Raw genomic sequence first — 10,821 nt, forward strand, 5'->3', positions numbered from 1 at the left:
TAAAAACAAGGCATTGGTGTGTAAATTTCAGTCATCTCATTTTATCATATGGAAGCGTTTTCTTGCATTTTTTTACAGAGAGAAGATAACAAAAGTATCAATGTACAAATAACATTCGAACGAGTAAGTATAAAGACAAAAAACCCGATGTCTTAAAAAATAACTGAAAGGGGAAGATATAACCTATGCTACTACAATTAAGACAAATCCAGCGACATAATTAACGTGCCAAAGAACAAGACATACATATATGCTCGAAAAACATTACCCTCCTCAGTTATGTTAAAAGAAGGGTTAAGAACTAAAATAATCATTAATTTAATGGATTCAAAATCTAACCATTAATTAAATTGTACGTGTGAGTTACGTCCAAAGTTTAATGTTTAGAGGATGTGTTGCTACATATTTTGCTTCTGTTGTAAATGAAAAATCAAAACTTATGTCTTATCACAAACGAACAGCGAACGACTATAGCATGAGGCGATAAAACTAATATATCTGGTTATCGCGAAAGATAGTTGCCTTAACAACAATATTTTCGATCTAATTCCACTGTTTCTTAGATGTAGTGCTATTTCGTAAAATACAAACACGAATTCGAATCTCAACACATATGCATAGTGATAATAAGAGAAGTAAATTTATTTTTTTGAAAACAATGAAATTATGTTCGAAAGGCCGCCTTGATACAGAATATCTTATATATAAAATTCTCGTGGCACAATGTTAGTTACCGTACCCTCCGAAACGGCTTTATCGAATTTTATATGCATATTCAGTAGGTCTGAGAATCGGTTACTATCTATTTTTCATACCCCTAAGTGAAAAAGGTTGTTCACGCTTAACAGTTTTTTATTTATATGGCAACACAACGTTTGCCGGGTCAGCTAGTTTGCATTATAATTACACAAGCTATTTTTTCCTTTACAGTGGTAATAAGCACTACTTGTTCCGATTTAAAGAGTGTGTTAAGAGACGTACTCACACACAAGATGTTCTAGCTTAGCGCTCATAGGCCAAATGCTCAAAGACCATCTATGGCCAACTTTAGCTGTAATGTAATCTGTAATGAACCCTAGATAAGATTGGTTCTACTAATAGACTTCGAACTCAGACCTACTATTGCCTACTATCCTATCTAGGGTTGCTTACAGATTTCCGTGGCCAGCACTGCCTACTAAGCATCAGGTAGCTTGTATGTTTGTGACTTTTGAAAAATCATAGCATACTAGTTTTTGGTGAAACAACTTCAGTCCAAAGTCCGGTAGCAAAATATCACAAAAGTGTAAATTTAACCATATCAAGTTTGCCTTGAAATACGCGAATAGTTTGAACTACTGTGTAAACGTATGCAAGATGCCGGGTATTGAGAAGAATACAATCAATTTCATCAGTAAATTATAGCTTATATATATATATATATATATTTTTAGTATGCCGTATGAAACATACATAAAACGGGAACCCTTGCAGGATCACTTGTGCTTTTTTCAGTCTGCTACTTTGTTATGAAACTACTGGACCAAGTAAGTTATAAAGATAGTAGAATCCGTTGTGGTTCGACTTCGGCAGCACCAATGCCACGCCTAATATCTGTAGTGTTAAGTGTTACTGTGTTTTGGTTTGAAGGGAAACACACTTAAAGATGGCAACGTATCTACCTCAAACCTTATTTTGTCTAGGGTTGACTACAAATGTCAAGGGCCAGCAGTAGGCACTTACGGTCAGATGGACTGCTTGGTCATTTGAAACTTCTTTATTGTGTACAGATTTTTTTATAATATTTTAATTCAAATGACATACAGCAGTCTTCATAGTGGCATCATCATGGACAGTAATTAACCTTAGATAACATAAGTCCTACCTAAAAGGTGTAAAAAGAGTTCTCCTTCAAAGCCGCGATTCATTGGCGACTCCTCTAGTGTTGCAAATGTCCATAGGCGACGTTAACTACTTTCCATCAGGTAGCACGTCTGCTTTATTATTAGGTTCAAATATAAAAAGTCACCTAAATATGTATTATAGTAAATATATAAGTTTGTAACGGGCGTACATAAAATATTTTTATTTCTTTTATCTTTCCTTTGTCTTAAAGCATATCTTAAAAAGTCAATCACCCAAAGTTATCTCCATTTTTATTTTTTTATCAACTCAGTTCCCACCACACAAACAGGCCATACGCAAAATTGAAAAAAACCTAAAACATCGAAATCCGGTTTTGCTTAACGAAGTATGGAGGCCTTTTTCATTTATTTACTTAAAGTTATATTAGACTGGAGTTCACTTGTATTCTAATTACCGATGTACAAAGCGTGCCAACTTAGTCTTTAGTAGAGAAGTGCCGAGTCAGGCCGACTCGAATCAGTACTCGAGTACTTACATAAACTCGCATCCTCGAGTACTATTTACTTAAAGTTTTATGTACTCGTAGACTGGAGTTCACTTGCACTGTAATTACCGATGTACAAAGCGTTCCAACTTAGTCTTTAGTAGAGATATACCGAGTCAGGCGGACTCGAGTCAGTACTCGAGTACTTACATAAACTCGCATCCTCGAGTACTATTTACTTAAAGTTATATGTACTCGTAGACTAGAGTTCACTTGCACTGTAATTACCGATATATAAAGCGTTCCAACTTAGTCTTTAGTAGAGATGTGCCAAGTCTGGCCAATTCGAGTTAGTACTTGAGTACTTACATAAACTCGCATACCCAAGTATTAATAAGTGATACTCGAGTACCAGTGATACCGACAGAATTCGACACTGACTCGTCTTATTTACCTTATATAGGCAAACGAGTGAATACAATACCTATTGTGCAAGTAACAACTTGTTTAATTTTGTTTAGATTGCTATTAGCGTGCTATTAGACTAAGTGTTACAAAGTACTCGAGTACTTCGTAAGTGACTCTAGTACATTGTGAGTACTTTGGACTCGAGTACTGACTCGATTATTTTTTATATGAGTACTAAAGTACTTGAATACCAAAAATGGCCGACTCGGCACATCATTAGTCTTTACTAGCATTAGTTGCTAGTTAATTAGTTGTTTTGTGATGAAGAAAATAAAGCCATCTTGGTATGGGTTTTTACGTTTGCTCGAATTCGCTCATACAGCGCCCTCGTGGACCGTTTTGGAATTAAAATTTCGCATTATGAGTTTGAAACAACTTATAAGATGACATTTAATTTGACAAAATAAAAATAGAATGCATTTAATTTATTTTTTTATTTTAATTTTGATAGCGTTATTCCGTAGTAGTAGTTCCGTATTTGAAACTTATGCTGCGGGATTTAAGTTCCGTTACGGTCCACGGAGGCGCGTGTGTGAATTCGCAAACGTTGAACGTTTTAGAGAAAGCGTTATAACTCATACTAAGGGTCTATTTCATGGCTATAGGTCTACATAGATAAGTATAGATATCTCATCGCCTTGTAATTGAAGGAAGCCATTAAATGACTTAAACGGCTAAAAACTACATTTTTTTTTAATTTTTCAAACACTAAATACATGACAGTGACAATTTCAATTGTCAAAACTGGTTACATTTATTGTTAGGAGTGAGTAATCTTTACTAATCTATGTAGTTGTAGGTCTACGTCAATTATCTCTAGCGTTCATTAAACATCACATAGTAACACCACCTTATTAATTTATTTTTAAAATTGGGCCAAATTATATTGAATTGATTTATCACAATGAAACATAGGACGTATAGGTATCATTTACGTAAACTGCGCCATTCAACAAACGACAGCCTTCGAAGATTGCCTAATGATGCCATTACGGTGACGGAATGTTCGAAGATCATGAACTGGCAGCGTAGGTATTTATTTAAACACAAGTGTTTTTATTGTTCTTTTTCTTCACCATACATACTTGAGATAAAAAATCATATAAAATTGACTTTGAATGCCAATCAGCGCTTTGTACTTTGCTACAAAAACAAACATATACTCTGCAATTATGGTTCTAATGTGGAAGCAGACAGGTTTTACTTTTATTATTTTTTTCCAGTATGCGGAAGGTAATGTATTTCGAGCATATGACGCATATGCATATGAGACATACATGACGTCTTCTTACGAGACAGGATTGAAGTTCGACCTGAGATTGGCAACAGGTGCGTTGCTACCCCAAAGAACTAAGTTGGAACTTTTGTCTGTAGTCTCTGCTATAGCAGACCACTTTAAAATCAGAACGCAGCAGCTCTACCCCGCAGTGACGTCAAAAGGATATAATATAGAAGTAGCAAAAGACCATGTTGTCCACTCGATGTTAAATAGCTTCTGCCGCCCAAAAACATCTGCGATCAACCCATGACCAGACCTGATTATCACCTGAGGTTGAGCACAGATGGGCCGCTACCCCTGAGGACTAAGCTGGAATGCATCGGAAAAACATGTCTCCCTTACCACACCGCTCAAACCAAAACACAGCAGCGCTTAACACTGCTGTTGTTAGGCAGAAATAGGTGTGGCGGTGGTGCCGCTGGAGTCAAACCACAGTGTTCTACCACAGTTAAATGCACGCCAAGGATACGAAATTAGATCCCGACGTGAGAACCCAAAATTAATATCAACGGAAACTGGTAATATATTACATAATAAATTCAAAGGCATAATAACCATACGTTCCGCCTCATAGCGATAAAACCTTAGTTAATTAACCAATTAGTTAATTTTAATTTAATTGTTTAGTATCCATTGTCAATTATCCCGTGAGATCCGTTTGAAGATTTAGTTTTGAGTTTGTTCATCATTCATAGAGATGAATTATATTCTTCAGAAAAGACCCATTGTTTAGTTTTTTCAAAGTTAAAGTCCTGTAATAATAAGTATTTATCTTACCGTTGACATGACAAGGTAAATACTAATTGCGGTACATGATCATATAAATATAAGCGACAATTTTTTGCTTTTGTAATGATAGCAAACGAGCTGGCAGTTCGTCTGATGGTAAATGGTCACGGTCACAGAAGAAATCGAAATTGTGACACCTCTTGTACCATCTAATGTAATATTTCTGTATAATGACTAGAAAAAGTTTTATAAGATTTGTGTTCAAATTTTAATATATTTTCGTTATTATTTTGGTTCTACAAAAAGGTTTTAGAATCTAAGATCTGGATAATTCATGGAACAGAAAAAACAAGGGATAATTCAATTTGAGACACTAATTGATTTTACGTTTTTTTGTAAAATAGTTTGCGGCTAAAGCGTAGAAACCCTTTTTTAAGAGTTGCGACCTCACTAATTAGGATTTAGGTTTGACATTAAATATCCAAAAATAAAATTGCGTCCTATGATTATTGCATCCCAAATGTAATATTTCTAGTACTATCCAAAAGATAGCTTATTGCCGCTGAAAATTAAAATACTGGTGTTGGTTTAATAAGTAATGGATGATACTTTACTCCACATGTCCAGTCTATTTTCCTACTATAGTTGAATGTTTTAAATTATTTCACATCAAAATATTAATAATGCCTTCAAAGGAAAAATACTAATTGTCTAGCAAATTAAGGAATCTTTCAACAGAATTTTAAAGAAACTTCGCTCAAATAAGATTTCTACAATCATAGCCAACATTACCATGAACTACATAGTCAAATACCAATTCACATGTACCATAAAAGTGTGGACTAAACTTTTTACCATAATTACACCACAACAATAACTGATAAATTCAAGATGGTATTACCATTTGTCATTCGACAGTATAAGCATCACCGACGCGCATATGTCTCCTTTTTTTTGTTTTCGAGGGGGAAACCTTCAAAAGGTACCCGACGACGTGGGAGCGACGCCGGGTTATGTGGGATTTTTACCGCACTAAAACCCCCCCGGTGGCCGTACTCGGCGCTTGGTGGAGAACTCCGGGTTCTCCGATGGAACACTACCGGAGTCCTCCGAGCGCGAAGCCCCAAACAGGCTCTTCCCTGGGGGAGCAGTTTACGCTCCTCCCACACACCTAGTGTTTTCAACGGTATGCGGCCACACACACCGTCATCCTTCCCGGGGTTACTTGTTGGACGGTTCGAGCTCCCACTCTTGCAGCCCGCAACCCCAGAAGCCCCCTTTTTGTCGCCTCATACGACAGGCAGGGGATACCGTAGCCCTATTCTAGTCCCGAGACTACAGGGAGGTAAAGGAGTGGTGGTAACGGAGACATTTACCCAAGGCTTTGTGATTTAGTCCTCTTGGGTAGCACAACAAAGCACAAAAAGGTAGGATTTTAACCTCATCTGGGATGGATCGCACATGTTTCTAGCCGACAGTTGCCACTGACCATCAAGAGGACTAAGTTGGAACGCCTCGGATAAGGACGTGTCTTTAGTTAAATGCTGTGACCGTGTGGAGGTATGGGTAGACATTAAGCGTGTCATTCTATCGGAGATGTGTGAGGTAGCCATGCAATTAACGTGTGTCAAATCCACTAATAAAATTGCTTGATTTTCATTGTTGTGCTTAGCTTAGCCAGCCAAATGTTTTTACATGGAGATTGCTATGTTTTACGTGGAGAGATCCGAGGTAATGATTGGAGTTAGGATAAGGATCGCGACCGGTGATAAACCGTAGATGGTAGATACACCATTTTCATAGCTCATCTTACTCGCTTAGCTTAGCTTCGCAGCACATCTCGAGTAGTAAGACACCCTTGGGTTAAACGCACATAAAGACAAACAGATCCAAAACTAAGTTATCTATAAGCACCTGTAATTCCCACTCAATCCAACTAAACTAACTAAGTAATCAAACAAGTTAATTAAGTCATTGTACAATACCCAAGTGTAAAGTTCTACATTATATGTAAATATGACTATGTATATATCTATGTATATTATCGTTAGGTTGGCAAATACCCATCTTGTGTGCAAATAGAGACGGTATGGTATGGAATAGTGATAAAATAAAATAGCTTTGTATTATATTCGTAGTAAGGTTGTGGTAAAATTTAGTCCTCAGAGGTAATAACGCGCCTGTTGCCTACCTCTTGGTAGACCACAGGCCCTACCAAGCCAGACCAGACCTACAGTGTTTTTACTATCGATAACGGGTTAAATTTGGCAGTGGTAGCCTAGTGGTTAAGAAACTCGGCCTCTCGAACGAGGGGTCCGAGGTTCAAATCCCAGGTACCTCTGATTTTTCAAAGTTATGTGCGATTATAAATTAATTATCACTTGCTAAACGGTGAAGGAAAACATCGTGAGAAAACCTGCATACCTGAGAGATTTATAAACATATAATCTCAAAGGTATGTGAAGTCTACCAATACGCACTTGGCCAGCGCGGTGGACTATAAGGCTATAGGAATTCTTCTAATTATGAGAGGAGACCCGTGCGCTGGGCACGTGCGTGGGAAAGTAATGGGTTGATGATGAACGGTTTGAATTGAACTAAGTAGTTGAGCTGTTCGTTTTGGCAAGACGGCCAACTTTTTTTTTACAAAAAATCTCGATAAAGGTAATTTACTGAGTAAATAATGGCTAGACTGAACTGGGAAACGGGCCATATCAGATATAGGACAGTGAGGCTCTTTTTAAATGTACAATTTTAGCGAATTCGTGATGCCAGTAAGTTATAAATAAAATTTAGGTATGCTTGTAATTTGATTAACATCACTTATATCACATTGATTATTTCAACTAAATGTGCAAGTTATAAAGCTTCAAAAATGAGTTATTTTGAAGTTATACGAAGGCATTTTAATTTGTATTTGGATACGTTTGACTTTCTTGCGCGGAACCCTCATTTTTCCTGAAATATCATAAGCCTAAGTTTCTCCTTATAACATCAGCTAACTGCCAGTATCAATTCTGTCAATATCGGTCTAGCCTTTTCGGAGACTTGTCAGAACAAACAGACAGAAAGACAAAAATATATTTTTTTTACGTACAGTGTATGTATACACTGTACGTAAAAAAAAAATATTCAAAAAAAAAATTCCATACGCTTTGAGTAAGCTTTTTCGTAAAAAAAAACTTCCATACGCTTTGAGTAAAAAGCTGTTATTTGACAACACAAACAGACTTCAATTCTATTTATTTGTATAGACTATAGATAGATAGCTTTTAGCGTTAGTCCATTACTGTTGACTGTTGAATTGATGACATTAAACCCAGTGGCATATTTAAATTGTACGCCCGATTAAGAAATTCCATATCGATTACGTAAAATTTATGATTTTAAAATACAAAAATGTATATGGGTAATATTCCTTCGATATTATTTTGATACCTGCGCGATCAGTTTTAATTGAAGTAGTTACTTAAGGCCGTTATTAATAAATCAATCTATCCATATTTTAATTTATCATATATCGAAATTTGAAAATGTTTAGTATGTATGATCTTTGGTAAGCAAAACTTTACATAGATTAATTATTAATAACGGACATTAGGGGCGACTGTCGCCAACTGACTGCATTTTTAATAAGACTGAAGTAGCAAAAGAGCATGCAGTCAACCTGATGGTAAGTGGCCACTGCCGCCCATGAACCACTGTAACAAACTCCATACAAAACAGGGGTTCCACCTAAAGCAATTCACAGATGCGTTGTCCCTCCAAAGAACTAACATAGTCTTCTCATATTTAAATCAACCGGTTTATTACATTTGGATAATTAATGATCTTAAAATGTCTTATTAGGCCTAAGAAAACTTAAAATTCAAAATAAATTCTTTCAAAACTTTTTAGTATGAATACCAACATTATTTTTGTTCAATGCCTCCTACCTCGCTCTCGGCATGTTTTTAATCATTTGTGTGTTTTATAAAAAGGTTGGCGACCTTTCTTTTATTAAGCAGACCTCAGATGTTTGGTCTCCGAATATACGTGTTAATATTCATTACGATAAAATTACGACGCCGATGGCCACCCGAAGGTCCATTCGACCTCCGTCGTTTTGGCATTAATTACAAGATCGCGCCATAATGAGATCGTGAATCACAGTGAATAATTTCCTATAAAAGAATATTCTCAAATTGAATTTTAATTACACCACTAACCAAAAATAATTAATTAAAACCACTCACCGGTTATTCTGTAATCTGATTTACTAAACAAACTTCACAAATAACAAAAACTTCATTGACAAAAACGAAAAAGCCACGAACACAGCACTTTTTGGAGACGCGTAATTTTGAAATTCGAACGTAATGGCCGACCTGCGCTCGCGTCGCAGGCTCGATTAGCACTGAACTTGGTCCGCGCGTGCGCAGTTGCGGCTACAGCCTCGCATTCAAACTTAACAATCGGAATCACACCATAAATCTAAGCATTAAGATTTAATATCTTACGTAATTCTTATGAAGCAACAACAAATAAGTATTTTGATGTAGTAGGTGCTTTTTTGCCGCGTTTAGAAAATCAAATTAGAATATATTTTTCTTATATCTAAGTATCGTAATGGTTACACCAAGATAATAAGTGGAAACTGCCACATAGGTTACTATACTCTTTGACTGCCACCAATGAACATTTATAATCAACCCCAGATAAGATTAGACTATTACCTGGGATCAGCCTCAGTTGCATCACTACTCCTGAGGTTAAGTTGTAATACCTTTTTTTATACTGCATGAGTAGCAGACGAGCATGCAGTTCACCTGATAGTAAGTGGCTGCTCCCGCCCATGGACTTCTGTAATCAACCCCATAGGATTAGATATTCCTACCTGAGGTCGGCCACAGATGCGCCGCTGCTCCTGAGGACTATGCTGGAACACCTTGGAAAAGCATGTCTCCTTTACCACACCCTTCAAACCAGATCACAGCAACTAAACATTGATATTATAAGTCAGAAGTAGGTGTAGCAGTGGTGTTACAGTAAAACCACTTAAAATGATGTTGTTTATTTTGTTGTGGATTTCCCAAGTCTATTTCTAATATCTTGTTTGTACGATTGTTTCAACAAACAGGCATTATGCATCGCTGCAGTGTAGCGTGTAACAAAGTAATAATACAATGAGCAGCCTTAACATACAATGCAAACGATACGTAGTAATTGAGGTTTGAGGTTACAAATGGTTAGGTTCCTACATCGAAAGGCGAATTTTGAAGATGGAGCCGTAAAATCGGAGAATTGCGAGCTCGTACGCAGAGGGTTCCGTATAAAATATTTAACACTATTTTTAAATAGGTACTTAGAAATTTATAATATAGTACTTGGGTAATTGATTGTCATTGTCATAACGTACCAAGCTAGGTGTTTATTGCCTTTGTGTGTTGCGTTAAGTATCCTAACTTCTTGTAAAATAAATAAACAATAAATAAACATTTTCTACACTCATAGCCCCACACTAGGATTCCCTGTGTCATGGGTGCCATGGACACACACATAGACAAATACACAAACACCCAGACCCAGAAATCTAAATTCATCATTTAGATATCTGTCTGGCCGGGGATCGAACCCGGACCCTTTGCGCGTCAGACCGGTATAGTGGCCGCCCCGCCACGCGGGTCGTCAAGTGTAAGTAACGTTCGTGTAAGGGGTCATACACCCAGTGCAGTGTGCATAAACCCTCACACCATAGTAAAATATGCTCACACCTCATTTACCTTTTACATCCATTTGCTGCCTTTTTACCTTATTTCAATGTTTAGAACAAAATAAATTATATTCTAGGCCGACTTCAGACGTGTATCGCATGCAATAAAATACAACAAGCATACGATACGACAATAAAATATGTATTACATAAATAAAACATGTTGTTTAGACGATTGTCCATACAAAGTACCGTTTATGCGATAAAACATCAATTGAGTTAATCTTTACCTATGAATCATGTTTATTCCGCCCGCGGCGCCGC

The 10,821-nt window shown here is 36.8% G+C and overlaps 1 protein-coding gene across 1 annotated transcript in view; it reads right to left on the bottom strand.

Annotated features, from left to right (window-relative positions):
• Positions 1-9,212, bottom strand: part of osy (ABC transporter oskyddad) — a 75,289-nt gene extending 66,077 nt beyond the window's left edge. Inside the window, exon 1 of the mRNA XM_073078048.1 lies at positions 9,041-9,212. The gene's annotated coding sequence lies outside the window, so the exon portion shown is untranslated. The remainder of the gene's footprint in view (positions 1-9,040) is intronic.
• Positions 9,213-10,821: the final 1,609 nt, after the last annotated feature.

The sequence above is a fragment of the Epargyreus clarus genome, unplaced genomic scaffold (assembly GCF_041222505.1).
Source record: "Epargyreus clarus isolate Ecla_fem2 unplaced genomic scaffold, WU_Ecla_fem_2.2 ptg000002l, whole genome shotgun sequence".
Classification (NCBI taxonomy): domain Eukaryota; kingdom Metazoa; phylum Arthropoda; class Insecta; order Lepidoptera; family Hesperiidae; genus Epargyreus; species Epargyreus clarus.